Source organism: Cervus canadensis, chromosome 22, assembly GCF_019320065.1.
Source record: "Cervus canadensis isolate Bull #8, Minnesota chromosome 22, ASM1932006v1, whole genome shotgun sequence".
NCBI lineage: Eukaryota > Metazoa > Chordata > Mammalia > Artiodactyla > Cervidae > Cervus > Cervus canadensis.
Window position 1 is genome coordinate 35749772 of NC_057407.1, and position 13636 is coordinate 35763407.

A 13636-nucleotide genomic window follows, 5' to 3' on the forward strand; every position below is an offset into this window, starting at 1 on the left:
TCCCGACCCAGGGATCGAACCCAGGTCTTCTCACATTACAGGCAGGTTCTTTACTGTCTGAGCCACCAGGGAAGACTTTTAATCCCAGCTGTCTTCTAAAACTGTATCTATCTCAGGAGTAAGACCACATTCTTGAAATGAGAACATACGAAAGGATATCCATCTGTTTAGGGAGAGTTATAAAGATAAAATTATAAAGAAAAAGATACACATGGGGTTACATGGCCATCCGCTTGCCTTCGACACGTGTTCATTGGTTTCCATGCTGGTGAACTGGGAGAAGGTACAGAGCTGGGCTGAGGTTCATTCTTCTCAGTTCTGTTTGGTTTTGAGAGAAGCAGGAGGAGGGAGCAGAGGGCCAGATTGGGTACTTGTTCTGACTTGACTTTTTTACTTAGTCATTCTGCCACCAGCCATTTGTTCTAAGGCCCACATTTGTTTGCACTAACAGGCTTGGAATTACAGTATTTTCTCAGCTTTTGGACTTACTTGGTGGACTGAATGTTGTAATTTTTGTGAAAGCATAATATAAAGTCTAAAGTAACTTTCAAGGCAAAACAGTCCATTTGCTACTGCAGCTATATTTAGACCACCACCAGTTAAACTTCGTCAGTTTTTAATCTTAGCTCTCAATTCCTAACTATGAGGACTTCATCAAGATTCCTTTGGGTCAGCATTTCACAGATGTGGCACTGTTGACAGATGGGGACAGATAATTTTGAAGGAGGGACCGTCCTGTGCATTGCAGCCTGGTTAGCAGTATCCCTGGCCTCTGTCTGTCAGATCCCACTTGAACCTCACCGCACCCCCACCCCAAGGTGTGACAATCAAAAACTAATCTTTTAAAACTTCCTGTTTTTATTGGAAGAAAAATAGGAATCTTCTGAGGGAAAGAATTTTTGTTCTCGGATGGTAAGAAAATTGATATGTGTTCTTTGGCCAGTGTAATAAAGTCTGCCCTTAAAAGTAAATGAGAAATACCATTGGCAAAACCATTTAGATAAGAAACACCACTTGCAAAACCATTTGTCTACAATTTGTCTCTCTTCTTTTCCTTCTCTCTCTCTTCTCACACATGCAGACACACTGCACATGCATGCACACTTCAAATGATAGCTCCAAATTTCTGAGCAGTTAGTGGTAGATAAATATTGAGGCATACTGCTTTATATTTATCTAACTTGTGAGTGAACTTAATGTCATTGTGGCACAGTTTTAAAAATGGGCCATTTTTTCTGCAGATTGTTTGAAGTTTGTGATCCCAGTCTTGGCGTGTCCTTATTACAACAGTCTGATGACTTTCTGGACAAATGAATATGGCCACACACTTCCCTGTGTGGATCCATACTTGGGGCTTGTTTCTTGATTAATTTCTTACTGGCTCCTTCACTTTCAGTTAGAAAAGAAAGTCCAGTCAAGCTGCTTAGATTGTCACTGCAGTGGGTGCCCTGGGCAGTGATTTCTGAACCATCCATTCCTTTGAAATTTTGTTCTCAGCTGGAGAAATGTTACAGTTATCTCAGCTTTTGGCTCTTACTTTTAGGGAAAAAGGCAAGGAAAAAAAAAGTATGAATACTTTCTAAAAGAAGTGGCGAGTAGCTATATGCACATCAAGTGACTTACTGCTGAAGATTCCAAAGCATTACAAAATATTGATTAACCCTCAACTTGTTGGAAAATTACTGCCATAACTTTCATTTTTCCCCTAGATTTGCTGAAGCTCAGAACTGTATTTAACTAGCTGAATCTTGTGTTGAGGCCAGAAAGAGACCTCAGGAGCCCCATTCCCCAGGTTCTCACTAGCCTTGCCAAGAGTTTTTAAAAAATGTAGATTGTTCATGGTTCCAAAAAGATGCACTTTTTAAATAGTTTCCACATAAATTGTAAAACCATCATCGTATGTTTTTGGCTTCCAAAATATATTCTGGGTTAATATATCAGGTCCTACTGTATTTATGAAGACAGTCTCTTCTTTGGTCTCTCTTGGTCTTTTTCTCCTTCTATTGTTATATTTATTTTGCCATTAATGTTGGATTTGACCTTAAAAGAAAAAAAAAAGACATTACCCAGATTTAGGCTTTTACTATAAATCACTTCATATTTTGAATGATATGTCTCAGGGGAGAAATGTATGAAGAATTGATGGAAGTTAGAAATTTTTAGTTAGTAATTATCACCTACCATTAGAAACAAGTGCAAATCACATGATGTCAAAGTGAATCTATTGCATAACATAATCAAAGATGAATCAAAGTAATTACCAGGCAAAGAGGGACTGAATAGAACTTAAAACCAATTAAACTATTTATTTCGACTGTACCACTGAATAAACATGTTTGTATTTTAATTTGCTCATCTTTTCATTTGCTTCAGCAATATGTTTGTTAATATAACTGAGATGCACAATTGCTATTTAATTAACCTACTTTTGTCAGCAGCTCACATGAGCTGCGTGAAGTAGATGTGCTAAAGTCTCAATAATAATGAGCCAGATAAAAATAACAAACATGAGATTCGTGCCAGTCATTTTACAAGTTATGCCAAATCGGCAAAAATACCCACGGAAATGTTTAAAAAAATAGTTACTTTAAAGAAACTGGATTGACAATAGTCACAAAAACAAACATATTGAACCAATATAAAACTATTCAAAAGTTTAGTGAACTTTCTTAAGTTTAATACTGTTTCATCATCCCTCACTGTGTATATTGTTACTGTTAATTATTGATAGTATGTCTACTTGAGGCCTTGTATCTACTTTGGAATAAGTGAGTTGGAAACGGATATAGAAATATCTGGTAGATGCATCTTTTGCAAAATCATGTATTCTTTGGGTGAATTGCATGCGTGAGTGCTCACTCGGTTGTATACAACTCTCTGCAATCCCACGGACTGTAGCCCACCAGGATGCTCTGTCCGTGGAATTCTCCAGGCAAGAATGCTGGAGTGGGTTGCCATTTCTTCCTCCAGGGAATCTTCCTGACCCAGGGATCAAACCGACTGCTCCTGTACCTCCTGCATTGGCAGGTGGATTCTTTCACCACTGAGCCAGCTAGGAAACTCCTTAGGTGAGTTATTTTTCTAGTTATTCAGTAAAGCATCATGAAAGTGTGGTTCCCTGATGCCACTATAAAAAACCCTAGGGCAGTTTGAATTGTGTTGACCTTGATGATACACATTTTTCCACATAGATGACATGACTGACAACATGAAGAGTTCTTTCTTTATTTACTTTGGATAGTAAGAGAGTAAAAAAATAAGATGACACAGTCTCGTTTAAATCGAAGAAGTCGCTTTCCCCACAAATCAAAGTATCTAGTGATGAAAGAACATTTTGACCAGACTTTTGGCTCTTCATCCAGATGTTTTACTCTCAGGAAGACAGAGTTTGTATAGAAATAGCCAAAACCATCTTCTGGACAACCTTTTATTTTTCCTTTTATACATTTATAATTTACTCACATTTACTGATCAATGATGCTGCCTTCAGTTCTTTAAACAGCTGCATATTAGCCATTTTCTCATGGAACCCTCAAAGGTAACAGAGACCTCCCAATTTAGGAGAGCTTTTAAAAAAAAAAAAGCATAGCTGGGACTTCCCTGGGCATGCAGTGGTTTAGACTTCACACTTTCAATGAAGGGGGCATGGGTTCGATTCGTGGTGGGGGAACTAGGATCCCACTGAAGTGTAATGTGACCAAAAAAAAAAAAAAAAGGCATCGTACTTACATTCTTTTCCCATAACTCAGGTCACTGCTATGAAGTGTAAGCACTGTTCTAACAGAGATCTACTTTCTAGCTCTTAGAACAACAGTAGATTGTCTTATCTGTGAGAGTCCTCAGAGATCTGGACCAAGGCCCTGTTGTACACATAAGAAAAACAGGGCTCAGAGATGTATAGTAATATTGTAGATCATCTCATTTTTGTAGCACGGTGAGCATTAGAATTCAGATTTTCTTTCTGCCTAATTTCTGCCCCACCTTTTATCACATAGGCTAATTTGTGTGTGTGTTGGAATTTTAAATTATAACATAGGTGCCTTAATCACAGCCTGTGATGAGTGACACAAGAACCAAGTCTCCTTTCTCTAAAAGAGAATATTTTACATCCCTAACCCACGCTTGCTTAAGTAAGGTCAAATTTACATAAGCAAATGTCTCCGGGGCCTGGCAGGTAGCGTATGTGAGCAAAAGCAGGAGCTGGCACCCTCTTGGTAAAGTGCAGAACACATGTTCTGTTTAAAAATGTTCACATTCAAATTCTAAAATCTCTCTCTTTCCAAACCAAGCATGTCCATAGGCTACTAGCTCGCAACTCCGAACTGCATCACCATGCAGAGAGAGTGAATAAGCCTATTATTCCAGATACACAAGTGGAATCAGCATCACCACTTCCTTTTCGATTATTTGAGGTCCCAAGTTCTATGCCAGACCCTCTGCTTTGAATGCCCTGGACTTCCAGGCTTGAGAAGAAGCATGGATTTGCAGACAGAAAATGCCCTCAGACTATCTTTAGTCCAGTCAGTCTCCCCAAAGTCTAGATCTGCAAAGAATATACGCACGCGTGTCCCATTAGATCCAGAGGGGAAATGCTGCGGTTTCCTGAGAATTGCAAAAAAGAAAACAAAACCCAAACAGACAAACCACATCACAGGGCAAACCCACCATATGTACCGAACAACTGGTGTCCTTATATTCTATAGTTGAGGAATTACATAAATTGCCCATTGGGAAGGAAGCCTTAATCTCTGCTGCCCCTCCCTTGGAATCTATAAACAGCTGTGTGAGTCTCTGTGTATCTTCGAAATGTTGAACACATTTGATCGGAGAACCAAGTTGATTTCCTAATCAGGTTCGATGTGAGCAGAGCCAGCTAGAGATGTGCGTGATTCTCCCAGTGTGCGTCTTTGATTCATGCGCTAATTATGTCGATCCTTTGGGGAACACAGCCACGAAGCTGGGTCCTCCTTGATTAATGCTGGCCGAGAGCCATGCAGCGCGCAGCGGAGAGCGGTTCAGCATCTCTAGTCCCAGCTGAGAATATGGTCCCATTATCTCCCAGCTGCCTAAGCAATCCATAAGGCCCTGTTCTGCGTGGATGATCAGTGTAGTAGAAGCAGGGACTTGCTGAGAGCTGAAATCTCTGTTTGATTTGCTGTAACGTGTAAAGCGAAACTGGGACATTTTACTTTGCAGTCTGTAAGTACCAAGGTTTCCCCCCGCCCTTCCTCCCTATAGCTCCATGTGAATGTGACTTTGCAAGCTGCATTTGATTTTCTGTTCCATCGCTCTTTGTTGAATCAAGCTGGTGAGGCAGAGTGTAATCTGTTTAGAGCTTGCTGTTTCTGTCAGGTCTCTTTTGTAATTGATTCATACTAGGAAATAAGAGACCTTTCAGAATGCTTTCATAGAAGTTAAAAATTATTGGCTTTGTTTGGAATTAGGAAGCATGGGTATATTTTCTGTGGTGCTCAGGATGCTTCGAGCATATATTTATCTTCTTCTGTATCTCTGGCCATTGTGAGAAAAATGTAAGTAGAAGTCTTGTCTATATGTAAAGAGATCATCTTGCTTGGGTGTCTGTGTAAAAGAAGCATGTGTCTGTATTTCCAGAATTTATGTGAGATAGTTTATTTTCTGGCTCTCTGCTGCCACTAAGAAATGCAGAAACAGGAAAGTTTCTCTTGTTTTTCAGTTGCATGCTTTTTAGAAACTTTGCCAGAGATGGGAGTGATGAGTAGGAATATTTGCAAATATGAGCTATGTATCTCCGTTTTTCATTCTAAGGGAAGGTATTTAAAAATAAGTCTGTCTAGCCCATTTTTGCTTCTAAATACACTACTTTTTATGAAGAGACGTGAATTTTAAAAAGCAAAAAATACCAGTTCAGCTCCAGGTTTATTTATCCTTCATATGTCTCCAAATGCAGTCTATCAGATTAGTACTGCAAGATTGAATTGATCATAAAAATGATATTAGAAATTAATATTGTTAATAATATTTGCATGATGTCTTTCAGATGATCAATGGCTTAGTGAAATTAAAGATTGTTATCACTATGGAAAAGGATATATGGATTTCTTGTCTGGATTTCCCCTAACCTAAATATAAACCACATTCTTTTTCCTGGGTTCAAGGTAGAACAATCGAGCTGATTTAAGAATAGAATTTGAATATAAGAGGCTTTAACCACTTGAACCAATTGTCAGAGCTGAGGTGGACCAAAGTGAACTTCAAATCATTCCTACCTGCAAAGGGGAGTCGAAATGCCCTCATTGAGCTTGAGTCCACGCAGCCAGAGGTTCCGCAGTTTCCGGAGCGCAAACACACTTTTTCTGAATAGGCAGTAAGTCTCAAAGTAGAGAGAAACCACAGGCTGTGAAGTATGAAAGTGTCTCACTGGTGAGGACAGAGGATGTTCTCATTAGATTTGGTTGAGGGGAATGATGCAAGGGGAGAGAAGACTCAACATAGCTGGTTGTGTACGTGAGCGCAGGCATTTTCAGAGCCTGAGGTTTGGAGAGGAAAAGGTAATAAACCAGTACTGAACACTTACCTTCTGGCAAGATGAAGCAGGAAGAGGAAAGCCTTGGTGCCTCTGGGTAGCCAGCAGTCCCAGGGTTGTGCTGAAGGAGAAGTCTGTTCTCTGGGAAGGGTCTGAAATACGGAAATCTGAAATAAAGGCAGTTGAATTTGATGGTTATATTTCTGCTAAACAAAAGATCAGCCTCATGCCTTCCTCCCAAACTGAACTGATGACTTCTGCAAGTGATGGTTGCTGAGGAAGCCTCAGCTATATTTTTAATAATAGTTTGTGTTACTCTAACTGGTGCAAGTACATGATCTTTTGAAGGTATGTACTTATTTAAAATGATGAAAGGCACAGAAATAGAGATAGTTAAGGTCTAGTGATTTTTGTACAGTTGCTTGTTTAGCCTAAATAATTTAGTACATGTTTTCCTTTGAATTTTGGTTTTGTGTGTGTGACTCTTGAATTCTTATATGTGTATGTGTGTGTGTGAGCATGTGTGGTGTGTGTGTGTGTATACATACATATTAATATGTATGTATGTACATATGTATGGAACTTTTACCCTTGGTAGGGAAGTACTTTTCTGAAGTAGTGAAGTTTGACTTCTATTATTCTACTCAAACATTTAGAAATTTCAACTCTTGTGATGTTAATTTTTTTTTTGGAGTCTGGTCACCTCAAAGAGCCAAGAGACATTTGCTAGATCTACAGCGTGCTCCTAATACTTTAGAAATATTTTTTACTATTTACTAAAAATTGGGACACCCCCAAGTTGTGCTTAATCTGTAGAAAAGGTGATTGGATGCTTCAGGGGTTAGTTGAGGGTCTGGTCATTTGACAGATGGGAAGACCAGATGGGTGTTACATATACGTTGTAAGAGGAACTTCTAAAGTCATGGTGATTTGATTGGCCTTCAATATAAATTTTAAGTGCTATAAAAGATAAATGTCTTGCATTTTGTACGTAAAAATAACATCTGTCTCTATGTGTTGCAAGCATGCATCCAGATCCAGCCAGTAAGCCCTGTAGACGGTTTCTGTGCTGCTCCCAGTTCAGTGCTCCCTCAGCCTCCAGAAGGTGCTGGGGTTGAACAAAGTAAAGAAGCCTGTGGGAAGGGGCGCAGCATCAGGGAGAGAAGCCCCCTGGCATCTGTGCCTGGGGCCCTTGGCTCACTGCCATGTCTGTCCCGAGGCTGCTGGACTTAGCACACAGCATCCTCAGTAGCATTTGTCAGTAGGTCCTTTTGCACACAAGCTGCAGCCCAGCCCTGCTTGATGGATTGTGCCCAGAAATGTGAATTGGAGCAGGAAATTCTATAAACTTTTCCCCTAGACTTTCAAAAGTGAATATGGTTGAATGGAAAAACTATGAATTTAAAAACCTAAAAATTTTGGTTCTGGAATTTGGGGTTTTGGATTTTAAATGTTAACCCTCAACTCTGCATTATCAGAGTGTCCGCTCTTTAGGGTATCACCTGGGCCAGTGGAAGCTTCTGTGAACCCTTTTTAAGTTGCTGTGCAAACTCTAACAAGCCACTTCACCTCTCTGTGACTCAGTATCCCCTGTAAAGTGGTCTGATTTTTTAGATACTTTCTAGATGAGAAAAATCTGTGATCTCATGACATCTCATCCTAGCCTCTTACTGACTCCTGATAGCTGTTCAGATTGCCTCAGGACCGGTCAAAATGCAATATAATTGTCATCCGAAACAAGTTGGATTCTTTTTTTCTTCTTCCTTTTCTCCCCTTCCTCTTCCTTTCTTCTTTTGTTCTTCCCTCCCTTCCTTCTTTCTTCCCTTCCTTCCTTCCTTCCTTCTTTTTACTATCTCTCTTTCTGCTCTATCCCTGGTTCCTTTTTCCCTGCTTTCCTTTTTCCCTGCCTCCCTCCATTTTTTCATTAGTGAGTTATTCTAAAGTCAAATAGAAACAGAGTTAGGGTTGTCTGTTTTTGTATAACCTGTTTGTCTGTCACCTTTTCTTATGAGAAGTCATTTAGATATAAATGATACACTGATACAGTTCTCTGTTGTATGTTGTGTTTATTTAGTCATAGGCATGTGTGTGGAGAAAGCAAAGTGAAAGTTATGAGTATTCATATATGTGTGTGTAGATTGTCCTTGTTAAATTTTAAAGTGAGAGAATAGTTTATCTTACTTTCTAAATTGAAGGTAACTAAGCAGGATTCACCCTGATGTATTTAGCTGACAACATTTAATTTAAAAATAAAAACAAAATGTCACAACAGACAATCAGCTTCAGGTTTGGAGGATATTAAAGAACTTGACTTTTTAAGAAGGAGAAGAAGTTCACCCAAGGATTTTCTTTTTCCATGGGAAATGATAGTCTTGTTAAATAGTGCAGGAAATGAAAACCAGAAATGATTTTATTAAGAAATATATACTTGACAGCATCATCATGCAGGCAACTTTGTGACACCCAAGAGAGTTAAAAGAAAAAAACAGCATGGAAAAATATTATTCATTCTATGTTTATTATAATCTTAGACTGTTCATTACTAGATAAGACTCTAAGTTAAAACTGACAAATGATGAATTTATTGAACCCACTACTAATGACTCTGGGACTGCTCGATGTACTCAAACCAAATTGTGAGTGAATTGTGTTTAAGTATCTTCACTACATGTGCTGGAAGAAACAAAATTAATTTCAGAATTGATATTTATAATACAAGAATGGTAGTGCTTTTTGTTTCTGTCACTTTTAAGTGAAATAAGAATGCACATTGACTTATTAGCTGGAATGGCACAAAATAATTGGAGGCTAATATTCTACTTAACAGTTGACAGCATTTATATATATTTTTAACATCCACTGTGTATACTCTGAGATGGATGATAAGTGTCCATTTGATGACATTAATAGCCTAGATGGGCTTTGCTGCTTATGCCTGAGCAGGGAAGTGTTATGACAGCTTTGAAATGCAAGTTGGAATGTTAACTTTTAGGAAATCTGTCTATGTGGCTTCCTTTGAATATTAATATTATTCCTTATTGAACTTGTAGACTATGTTTGATGTGATCCATGCAGAATATAAAATTAATTTTCTAAATCTCATAAAATTGGATAGATATCCTGACTTTTTAAGCAGCAGGCCCTATAGTCAGTAGAATCAGTAATGTGGAATAATTCCTCAGTTTTATAGTTGCATCCTTCCATGATCAAAATGATTCTGTACTTCAGTACTATTTCTATGCAAAAACTATTATGGTGACAAATATGTCTGATAATTTGTGGCTCTGAAACCCCTGATTATAAAGTTACCAGGCAGCTTCAGGGACACCACTTTGGGTTTTAAACCAGTGGATCTGATGACTTGAGATGTTCAATTCAATATCACTTAGTAGTAGCTCCGGTAGTGTATCAGACTGCTTTACGTAGTGTAGTTAAAAAGGTAAAGCTGTAAATCAGTCTCAGACGTGGCGGAATGTTTTTTTCATGGTTTCCCATATTCGTCTGTATCTCAGTACAGAAATGAGAGTCCTTCTGCATATTAGCATGAAATTTCTCAGTTGTTTCAAGGAAGGACCAGGATGATTTAATACTGAAAGGAGCTCATCAGAAGGAGCTGCACGGGAATAAAGTATTTCTATGGTTAGATATAAAATGCAGAGCTACAGATTCTGAGGTTATGACAGATTTTAAAGAAGAGGACTATGCCAGGCAATTGGCCAAAGGGACTCGAGGAGGCAGATTTAAGGTTCACCAGAAGGAAACTCTATATCAAAGGACAGAAATTTGAGTGCCCTGAAAAAAAAATAAAAGTAGACAAGTAAGTAGAGGAACAAAGGTATTGTGGTTGAAAGTGGTACAGCTTCATGCTACAAAAGGGAAACTGTATGAGTGAATGAAAAATACCAATTGTCCAGGGCACTGGAACTAATTCCAATAATTGTCACAGGTATTGCTTAGGAACTGTGAAAACAATGAAGAATTTAAATTAAGGAGGAGATACAGATAAAAAGGAATGCCTTTGGCTCTTCACTGCTCAAACAAATTATAAAAATGTAATTTTCTTAAATGAAGTGTGTATCTTCGCATCTGTGGTGGATTGTCTTATTTAGTGAGGACTTCTGGAATAGTGTATATGTGTATTATGTTTCCTGTAGTAGGTTTTGGTAGACGGGTGTTCATAAAAATTGTGTAACTGTCCATAAAGGCTACTAGTGGATTGTCTTCATACTTCTATTAATTTTTGAGTTTCTGATCCCCCAACACACATCCACATACCAATTGTCTATATTACTCCAGATAGTCCCAGGAGAGGCAACTAGGAGGGTCTCAGGATTTTTATTTTATTAAATCACTTCCATTCCTGAGAAGTAAATTTAAAGTTCTTATTGTGGGGTATGATGCACAAAGATTGAAGGCAGAAGGAGAAGGGGACAACAGAGGATGAGATGGTTGGATGGTGTCACCGACTCAATGGACATGAGTCTGAGTAAACTCTGGGAGTTTGTGATGGACAGGGAGGCCTGGTGTGCTGCAGTCCATGGGGTCGCAAGGAGTTGGACACGACTGAGAGACTGAACTGAATCGATGCAAGGACTTCTAGAAATTATTTCACTTCACATTTTCTCTATGAAGCATCATATCCAGAGCAGTATGGTTAGGTCTCTGAAACAGTCAGATGAATGCCCTTGTCTATAGGACAGGAGCCTCTAAACGAGTTACGTCAGTAATTATACTTGGTCATTTGCAAGAACTTTGCCTCCAAGCTGCTTAGAATTCAGTGCATTCGTGCACCTCTCAGGTTGGTAGAGCTGCTCATACACAGTCATGATGCTCGACCCCAGGGTGGGGAACAAGCACCATCACCCTGAAGAGAATAAATCATGTGTTCACACATGGTCTCTGGCATCTTTATGATGTGTGTGTTAACTGTGAATCAGGTAATTTAAAGTCTATTACTCTTCCTTCCATCCAACTGTCTGGTATGTGCTGAGGGCAAATAAAAAATAGCACATTTAGACTGACATAATCCTTCCCTGGTGTTCCCCCTCAGCTTTACCTTCAGGAATCCACCAGGGTATTCAGTTGATTGCTGTTGTTAACCTCCCTTGTAATATTATATTTCTTATTGAAAGTACCTTTTTTGTGACATGCAAGTACATCTAAGAGATGTGAGAGCTTTAAAGATGACTTTTAACATCCTTATGTAAATTAATAGGAGAAAAACAGTTTCTCAGCTAAGTGATGTGTATGAATATGCCTGTGTGTGTACATGTATATATATATATATGTATATATATATATATATATAAGCTAAATATTTACAAATCTTTTATGTTCAATAATGCTCATGACTGAATGATACATTGGTTACAGTGGCATTTTTATGAAATTGTTTTCATAACATGTGTGAATAATATTCAAGATATTCATGTAACGTGGTGGACTAAAATATTTCCCTTCGAAAACATTCTTGAGTTTGTATTTGATGTTTTTTGATATCAAAATTATATGAAAGACAGTTAGTAACCTGTTTGAAAGTCTGGATAAAGCTCTGGTAATTCCTTTAAAATACCTATTTTAGAAAATTTTTGCTCCACAAGGGAATTTTTCCTAGAGTGTGAAGCAAGTACCACTAATGGAATGTTTGATAACTTTTAGGGTGCAGATAGATATCTCTGATGATTTGTTAAAGGAAAAAAAAATAAGTGGTAAGTAAAATACATTATTTTACAGATATAACTGCTTAGGACAACACTACAGTGATAAACTGCTTTTCTAAAAAATATTTTTGATTAACAGTTATAGTGGAATTTGTTGTGGAGACATGCAGGTGACCCTGTCATAGGTTATTTCCTGTGATTTCAAGGATGGCCACCATAGTAAATGGACAAACAGTCACATGAAATAAGGGAATATTAAGTTTGGAAATTATCTATATATTGTCTCATCTGACTTTCCTCTACTAGGGCTGGAGGCTTATTGAAAATTGTAAGTAGTGTGATTTGGAATTGAGAATGGAATTTCCAGAACCCCGTGGTGCTCTTTCTCTGGTGAGAGTCACTCTTGAATTGCTCTCTAGATTCTGTGCTCATACCACAATACTAGAATACTACTGAGAGCCTGAAAATCCAACGAAAAGGTCTGTAGATACCAGCCTGAAAACATGAATGAGTGAGGTAGACCAGATGTCCCAAAATAGAGAATCCACATAATTGATAGTAAGCAGGGTGTTGCCACATGTCACAAATATTAAATCTCTGTTTATTCACTGTTTCAAAGCTAGAGATGGATGTCAAATCCATCAGTTCAGTTCAATGACTCAGTTGTGTCCTACTCTTTGCAGCTCCATGAACTGCAGCATGCCAGGCTTCACTACCATTGCCAACTCACAGAGCTTACCCAAACTCATGACTATTGAGTTGGTGATGCCCTTCAACCGTCTCATCCTCTCCTCCTGCCTTTAATCTTCCCCCTCATCAGAATCTTTTCCAATGAGTCAGTTCTTTGCATCAGGTGGCCAAAGTATTGGAGTTTCAGCTTCAGCATCAGTCTTTCCAATGAATATTCAGGACTGATTTCCTTTAGAATGGACTGGTTTGATCTCCTTGCAATCCAAGGGACTCTCAAGAGTCTTCTCCAACACCACAGTTCAAAAGCATCAATTTTTTGGCCCTTTCTTTATAGTCCAGCTCTCACATCCATACATGACTACTGGATAAACGAAAGCTTTGACTAGATGGACCTTTGTTGGCAAACTAATGGCTCTGCTTTTTAATATGCTGTCTAGGTTGGTCATAACTTTCCTTCCAAGGAGCAAGCGTCTTTTGTAGTCACCATCTGCACTGATTTTGGAGCCCCGAAAAATAAAGTCAGCCACTGTTTCCATTCTTTCCCGATCTATTTGCCATGAAGTGATGGGACCAGATGCCATGATCTTAAGTTTTCTGAATGCTGAGTTTTAAGCCAACATTTTCACTCTCCTCTCATTTTCATCAAGAGGCTCTTTAGTTCTTCGTTTTCTGCCATAAGGGGGTGTTGTCATCTGCATATCTGAGGTGGTTGATATTTCTCCTGGCAATCTTGATTCCAGCCTGTGCTTCATCCAGTCCAGCATTTCTCATAATGTATTCT

The 13636-nt window shown here is 38.6% G+C and overlaps 1 protein-coding gene across 3 annotated transcripts in view; it reads left to right on the top strand.

Annotated features, from left to right (window-relative positions):
* Positions 1–13636, top strand: part of CNTN4 (contactin 4) — a 975711-nt gene that overhangs the window by 402263 nt on the left and 559812 nt on the right. Inside the window, exon 1 of one of the 3 annotated variants that reach the window (XM_043443118.1) lies at positions 5091–5199. The exons of the other annotated variants lie outside the window; for them this stretch is intronic. The gene's annotated coding sequence lies outside the window, so the exon portion shown is untranslated. Of the gene's footprint in view, positions 1–5090; positions 5200–13636 lie in introns of those variants that run through there. 3 annotated transcript variants of the gene reach the window in all.